Here is an 8,428-nt window from a genome sequence, read left to right on the forward strand (position 1 = left end):
TTGCTAAATATCAAATAATTTAATATTTTGAAGTTATAATAAGTTGTAAGTCGTGTTGAAAATTATTAATTTAAGATGTATAAATTAATTTTATAATAGATTAATGTATTAAAAATATAAATTAGTCTTAAAGACTTACAAATCAATTTAAAACAATGTATAAACGATAATAAATAACTTAAAAACCCTTTAATGATTTTTAGTGATAAAACCCCTCAACCAAAGATGAATCGTAAAAAAAACCCTCAACTAAAAATCCAATGAAATAAACCCACAACTTATAAACCGTTGACATATGTCACCCTCTGTCACGGTTTTTTAGACGGAGGGTAACATATGTTAACGGAACTAAAGTTGAGGGTTTATTTCACATGATTTTTAGTTGAGGGTTTTTTTTACGATTCATCTTTAGTTGAGGGGTTTAATTACTAAAAACCCAAAGAAAAAGAGGTTAATTAAGCAGATTCTTTGCAAAAGAATTTAAAAGAAGAACCAACTAGTTTCTATTCCAGTAGTCTTATCAAATCTCATATGCTAGTAAAGGAGTCAAAGTATCACTCCATCCACCAGACTCTCCTTTCCTGAAAATGCCTTAGTCTTCATTCCATTCTCTCTCTCTGAAAAGATATCCCAAGAACTCAGCGATCCGCATAACACATTCCTCAGGCTGCTCTCTCATCTCTTCATACATATCAAAGAGAACCTTTTTGGGTTTGCTTGGCTCTCTTTCCAGTACTAAAAGGCATGATCCCAAAAAGGTCCATAAACACTTGACCCTCTGCAAAACCCACCAACCGTGTCCTCCATTGTACACCCAACCATCTCCTTAAGATTCAATCTTTTCATCAAGTGCCAAAGCGAGACAAACGCATTGTAGAATTGTGTCATCAGACTCTTGGTTCAGCAGAAGGTTTTACTAAAGTTAATGATATGCACATGAGGAGCACGTGAGTTGTTATTATCTCAGCTGGATATTTTCTGGGTTTCAAGTCATCGTCTTCATCGTGAAGATTGTAACAGAAACAGAGAGCAAGAGCTCAAGATGAGATGAGAGAGCGAGAGATGAGAGTGAGCTAGAGAGAGATGAGATTCTCGGTTTATCTAAGCTCAGAGCTTGATCTTCTTCCTCTATTATACTTGTTGTAACTCGGATTGGATGTAATCGAGAGAGGGGAAGAAGAGGAGAGAAACCTCCGGTGATGTACACTGTAGTGGATTGGCTGAGAGACCGTTTCTCTCCCCGGTGATGTATAGCGGCTTCTCCACATCGGAGAAGTGCGGTGAACACCGGGTAAACAAAGTCTCGTGTGTTCTTTATTTCTTTCTTGCTTGATTCTGTGATTGATTTGATCCAGTTAGGCTTAAGGTGATTATTGAATTGAGCCAAGATCATAGGATGAATCTTCAACAAGTGGTATCAGAGCCTCGGTTTAGGCGATTCAAGGATTCATCGGAAATGGATCAAGATCGGTTCTGAAGGAGAATCGAAGAAGGATCGGAGGAGTTGAAGTTTCGATCGCATCGTTGTTGCGAGAGTGAAGAATCAGTAGATGTTGCAAGATTTGCAATGTCAAGAGCAAAAGAAAAAAAGTGAAGACGTTGGCTCGTGGTAGACGAGAACGTCGGAGACGGAGGAAAGGAATCTCGCGGAGGAAGACGTCATCAGAGCGGATGGTTTCTGATTTTTTGAAATCATATGGTTCAGTAAGTTAAGCTCTCTCATCTCTAGAGTTATAAACCTGGTGTGAGTTTTGGAATTAGAGACTTGCAAGAGACGTTGCTGTGTTCACAACCGTAAGAAGAACCATAGACTGAAGTGTAAAGAATCAGATATGTGATGTTGTTCTGCAGTTCTGGAATTGGTTTGATGCTGGCTGTTTGAGGTGGAGGATCTCAGGTTAAAATGTTAAGTCAAGATCAGACTTAAGGCTACAGAATCAAAGTCAGTTCATAGTTTCCTCAAGTTCAAGTCTTGGAGACAAATGGTCTCAGTCTGCAACAGTCACAAAGTTTTGTTGTGCTGGCTGGATACTCATCTACTGCAGTGTATAAAGAATGGAAGCTCTCTAAATCACAAGGGCGTTATGTTATCTTTGCAAAGAGTAATCAAGGCTCAGGTTTGGTGTCAAACTGTTTGTTGGTCAGCTTGTTTGTGGAAGGAAGATGCAGCTGTGGTTTCAGGATGTTTGGAAGAATGGCAGTTGGTGGCATTCTGCAACAGTCACAAAGTTTTGTTGTGCTGGCTGGATACGCATCTACTGCAGTGTATAAAGAATGGAAGCTCTCTAAATCACAAGGGCGTTATGTTATCTTTGCAAAGAGTGATCAAGGCTCAGGTTTGGTGTCAAACTGTTTGTTGGTCAGCTTGTTTGTGGAAGGAAGATGCAGCTGTGGTTTCAGGATGTTTGGAAGAATGGCAGTTGGTGGCATTTATGAATCTCAGGTTTAAGGGACGCTTTAGAAGTGAGTTTGTATGTGTGTCAAAGGCTGTTCAGATACTGTTAAAGCTTTCAAGATTCAAGTTTGAAGTTAAGTTGCAGAGAAGAATGGTTTCTACAGGTTTTGGAACAAGACAAATATGGTATTTTGAGGAGCTGGTTCAGATTTCAGAAAGTTTGAGTTGCAGGTTCAGTCACAGAGATTAAGGGTCAGGTTCTGGTGAATGTAAGAAGCTCAGGTGGTGATGATCAAGGTCAGCAAAAGGATCATAATGGAGCTTGTAGCAGCAGGGATTATTTCTACAAAAAATGAATCAAGGTTGTTATGTTTGATGTTATTCTTCAGTGGTAGTGGTAGTAAAGTGATAAAACAGATGGGATTCTGTGGTATGTCACATGACGTTTTTCACATAAACAAACGTCACGGCTTATTAGAAGAATGGGTGGAGTCATCAAGAAAGAAGCAGACGCAGGAACATGTTATGTTTCCAGAAGTATGCGTCAAGAGAAAAGACAAGAGTTCTAGGAGCAATGTGAGTATATGCTGGAATAGAGTTTCTTGTGGGATCAAAGTTGATAACTTTGGAGGAGTATGAGTGGAAGAGGCAGCTCGTGGTAGAGGTTTAACTGTCTCACTCAAGGCGTTTCTGCAGAGGGTTAAAGTGATGATTTCTTAAAGAGAAAGAAGGCTGATAGAATATCAGTGATAAGGAGCCAAGGAGAAGAAACAAGTTTCTGGTTTTATGGCTCAAGGAAAGGAAAGCAAGGAGTTTGTTTTGCTGGTTGTAGTTCTTTTGAACATGGAGTTTACAAGTTCAAGTCTGTGCATGATGTCTCAGGTCATTGGTGCTTGTGTTCTGTATTTTAAAGACACACGAGAAGTTTCAGGAGATGGAGAAATCTGAGAGAAACTTCAAAGAATGATTGTGAGGACATGTTTGGATGAAGGGACAGCAGGATGAAAGCACAGCAGGCGGCAGTCACTCAAGGATGTAGCTTTCAGAGGCTATGAAAAGAAGCTGTATGCCAAGATATAAAGGCAAGAAGCATGGCGTTACTGATAGTAAAATCAGTGGAGTAAAATTAGTTTGAGAGAATCTGGTTTCGGGTTTATCTGTCACAGGTTCTGATGGGTTAAATTCAGAAGGGTCTCACAGGGTTTAAAGTGTTATGTGAAGATGTTTTGTTGGCAGAGATTATAACAGGTTGGAGCACAGTCAGTTTTTGAGGTACAAGATCAGAATTGGAAGCTTGCGACACTTGGTGGTTCTGGTATTAAATGACAAAGGTTGAATGGCCGCAAAAATTAATATAATTTTGATAAGTCTGAAATAAAATTCAGAAGCAAAAAGCCATATTTTCAGTCAGCTACACAAAGGGGTTAAGTAAATCAAAGAAGAAAGTGCAGGATGGTTATAAGTCTGAGAAGTGAAGCTTCATGTGAAGAGGAACACGTTGGGGTTTTGAAAGGTTATTGTTTCAGGTGGAGTCTTGCCTCTACAAGTGTTGTAGTGCACATCGCTAGATGTTTTTTGACTTCAGGTGGAGCAGTGTTATCCTTCCAGTCGTATATCTCATGTCTACTTTAGTGTGAAAAGATTTCAGAAGTCCTGCGGATGAGCTTTCAAGAGCAACAGAGATTCAGTTTGGTTTTGTGCAGCAAGAAGAGTAAAAGAGAGCCAAGCCAGTGTCAGCAGGTTCAAGCTCAACATGTTATGGTCAGATGGAGTAAAAGGGGTTCAGCTTGTGGTCAGAGATGTGAAGAGGATGTCGGCAGTGTTAGTATGGGTTCTCCACAGGAAGCGTGGAGTAAAACGACGTCGAGGCAGAGTCACTACAGGTATGATAAATCAATATATAAAATACTTGTAACGTGTGCTTTTGCAGGTATTCACATGGACCAGGAAGAACAGTTCAAGGTGGAGCTGTTTGAGTCAATAACCAAGCTGAACAAGTTCAGAGAGTTCTCTAAGAGTAGCTACAAGGAGATAAATAGCAAGTGTTGCTGGTACTGTCACAAGAGAGTACAAGAAGGATTGAGCTACTGGAAAATGGAGTTCTTGGTAACGTCTGGAACAGGCAGGGGCGTTTGTATACCAAGGTCTGGTAAGGTTCGCAGGTTAGCGAAGCACAGGTTCTTTGCTACAGCAAAAGTGTCTCAAGAGTTGTCACAGGTTTTGTGAGTATGAGGCAGGAATAAAGAAGTCAGCAGTGGTCAGATTGTTGTCTGAAGTTCTGTTGAGGCAGATTTGTTTGAGCAGGGTTTGAGCAGAGATCTCTACATCGAAAGTCTTCTTAACCGGGTTGAGTTAGGCGGCGTGTTCTGCTGGTCACAGCAGCGGTGAAGAGTGATGTTCAGGTTGAAAGTTCATACAGATTGGTGTAGAGGAAAACTTCAGGATTAGCAGTGAGTTTTCTACTAGCTGTTGAGGTTGTCTACAAGGGTTTTTTGAGTCAAAGCGCTTCTGGTGTGAGGCAGAAATGATTCAAGTTCCGCAGGAGTTTTCAAGCAAGCATCGTTTCAGGTTTTGGCAGACTATTGGGAGACCTTAATTGCAGTAACAAGTCAAGCATTATAGGCTGATCTATACTAGTCAAAGGAGAAGCTTATGGAGTGTATGTTGAGTTATTGGTGAGTGGTTTTCTCAAGTTTCCAGGTTATAGAAAGTCCAAAGGAAGATCAATGGAGAAGTTTGGCGTGACACAAGTTAGTGGAGTGCTGGGAAAAGAAACTTAAGAAGGCATGTGTGTGTTGTTGGCACAGGACTGGGATTGTGATTCACATCACAACAAGTTACATGTCTGTTCATTGATGATGATTAAGTGGTTGAAGACTGGGAGTTATCAAGGCTGTCACTGGGTTTACAAAGTTCAAGGGAGCAGTGGCAAAGGTGTCTTCAGGTGTATCAAGATAGGTACTGAATAGGATGCGTGGAGGAAACAAGTTTGAGGAAACGTTGAAGTTGAGCGGTGAAGCTCATAATAAGATGAAGCTGAATGGGTTTTATTCAGAGAAGTATGAAGCTGAGGAGTATATTTTTCTCAGGAGACTGCAAGGAGATGCAGGGAGATACAAAAGACGAGCAAGTCTGCTCAATCATCGGAGGAAAGCTCAAGAGAAGATAAGACATCAAGAAGATCGATGCCAAGGTGGAGATTGTAGAATTGTGTCATCAATCTTCTAAGCTTCTAAGTCAAACAGAAGGTTTGAATATGCTGAGAGAAGGAAAGACTCTTGGTTCAGCAGAAGGTTTTACTAAAGTTAATGATATGCACATGAGGAGCACGTGAGTTGTTATTATCTCAGCTGGATATTTTCTGGGTTTCAAGTCATCGTCTTCATCGTGAAGATTGTAACAGAAACAGAGAGCAAGAGCTCAAGATGAGATGAGAGAGCGAGAGATGAGAGTGAGCTAGAGAGAGATGAGATTCTCGGTTTATCTAAGCTCAGAGCTTGATCTTCTTCCTCTATTATACTTGTTGTAACTCGGATTGGATGTAATCGAGAGAGGGGAAGAAGAGGAGAGAAACCTCCGGTGATGTACACTGTAGTGGATTGGCTGAGAGACCGTTTCTCTCTCCAGTGATGTATAGCGGCTTCTCCACATCGGAGAAGTGCGGTGAACACCGGGTAAACAAAGTCTCGTGTGTTCTTTATTTCTTTCTTGCTTGATTCTGTGATTGATTTGATCCAGTTAGGCTTAAGGTGATTATTGAATTGAGCCAAGATCATAGGATGAATCTTCAACACGCATCCTTCGGGTTCCTTCAGCAGTACACAACTTTACAAGACTGTGCATAAAAGATAAAAAAAAATCTATTGTCTTTCCTCAGCAAGAGCAAACGAACAAGAATCAAGAAAGTACTTTCTCGCTAATGAAACAACGAACAATTTTGTCACTCCTTTTTATTGTCTTGTTTTCCTTTTATTACCCCTTATAATTTCACATTTTTTTTATATTTTGTGTTTTAGTAGTTTAATATGATTTATGCATGTCCACCATCATTCCAAATTCCAATGTGCTCATGTCCAAAACCTGGAGCATTTAGGTGAGTTACCTTTTGTACCATTCACAACTAAAAAAGAATCACCTTTAGAAAGCTCGTTCCTTTAGTAGGCCTACCTCATAAGTCTTTATCTATATGATTCCATTCAAAGACGCATGGTCCAATCTTTTTCAACAGCAAACAAACATAAACCTATGAAGCATGAGCTTTTTCTAGGGAAGAGAGGAAACAAAACTCATGATGTTGTTGAAATAATAATTGTATGTAGACAAAGCCTCTTTCACTGAGGATTCAATACTCATCGTCCTAGCTTTCTTAAGCAATTGTTCAGCCCCAGTCTCTGCTACTACACAAGTATACAAGTATCCAACACCCTCGGTTATACTCCTATAAAATTGCGTCTCAAACCATATAATGCTTACGAGAGATGTGTAATATGTTTTATAACCTTAATGAGGCAAATGAAACATTAGTTGCTGCGGTGTAGTCATTATCACATTTGCCTTACACGCTAAAGGTCTCAAGTTCGATCACGGGCAGCACCATCATTTTTCAATAGCTATTGTTTTTGTATCATCAATTACTTGAGGGTAGGCGTTCAGATATTCCATTCTGTTTGGTTCAAGTCTATTTAGGTTTAAAGATTTTAGCTCTATTATGATATTTATAAATTTCGGTTCGGGTTCAGATAATCCATTTAAACTATTTTTAAAAATTAATAATTTATACACTTTAAATTTTTTAAAATCTAAAAGTAAAATAAAATAATATATATATAATATATTAATGTGTGCCAAAATACTTAAACTTGACATATAAGTTGGTTTGACTTGAATATTTGGATTGAAAATTAATAGATGTTTCAAGTATTTTTGGTGTTTTAAATATTGTTTAGCTATTTTAGAAAATTACTTATGGACAACTTCAAAATATCTTATATATTTTAGATATTTTAACATATTAAATCTAAAAGTAATTAATATATTTAAGTATATAAATATATTTCAAATATATTTGGGTATCCGAAATACTTCGGTTTGGATCGGGATCGAGTTCTCTAAATACAATTTTTTGAATCTGTTCGGATATTTAACCAATTTGGATTCAGATTCGATTCTACTTTTTCGGAACAGATTCAATTTAGTTCTTCGGATTCGTGTTTTTGCCCAGCCTATCGATTACTATGATTGGTTTAAAGATTTTATAGTTCAAATTATTTATATTCATATTAATTGTTTGCAAACAATTAGTTAAACATTTGTTCTAAATTTTGATTTACAAAAATACAAATAGATTTATTTTTGTCGCTAAATTATTTTAATTTGTTACTATATATAACTTAATTCATAAATAGTTTTCAACAATATGAGTGATTTATTAAAAAGAAAATTATTAGGACTATTCTCTCAAATAGTCATTTTTAAGTTTTTGACAAAAATAGCTATAAAAAATGACCAAAATAGCTCTTTTTATTTTGAAATTTTTTAATTTTTTTAAAAAATTTTGAAACTTTATCCCCAAAACTTCATCCATTTTAAATCTTAAATCTACATTAGTTAACCTTACAACAAAATTCATTTTTACTTTTTAATAAAACTTATTTTAGTCATTTTCTTCATTGAATGCTATTTTTGTGACAAAAACTTAAAAATGTTATCCGAACGAATTTCTCAAATTTTATTAACTGGATCGTTTAAATTTGGTTTACTAAACGAATTTACTTGTGGAAATACCGTGGCCTAGTGGTCAATGTTTAAAGGCTTCTACACCCATGTCTAGGGTTCAAACCCCAGACAACATAATTTCTACAGGAAGAGATCTGAGTTTCAATTCCCGGAGAAGGCGAATTATGCAGAAAATTAGAGAAAATGCATACAAGAGATCTTCAGCATGGCGCAACGAGTACCGTCAGGAATGGATCTCATAGGACTACTCAGAGTGATGCAGTCAAGCGTGAATCCTCATAAGACAGGTAGAATTGT

The sequence above is a fragment of the Brassica rapa genome, chromosome A02 (genome assembly GCF_000309985.2).
Source record: "Brassica rapa cultivar Chiifu-401-42 chromosome A02, CAAS_Brap_v3.01, whole genome shotgun sequence".
Classification (NCBI taxonomy): domain Eukaryota; kingdom Viridiplantae; phylum Streptophyta; class Magnoliopsida; order Brassicales; family Brassicaceae; genus Brassica; species Brassica rapa.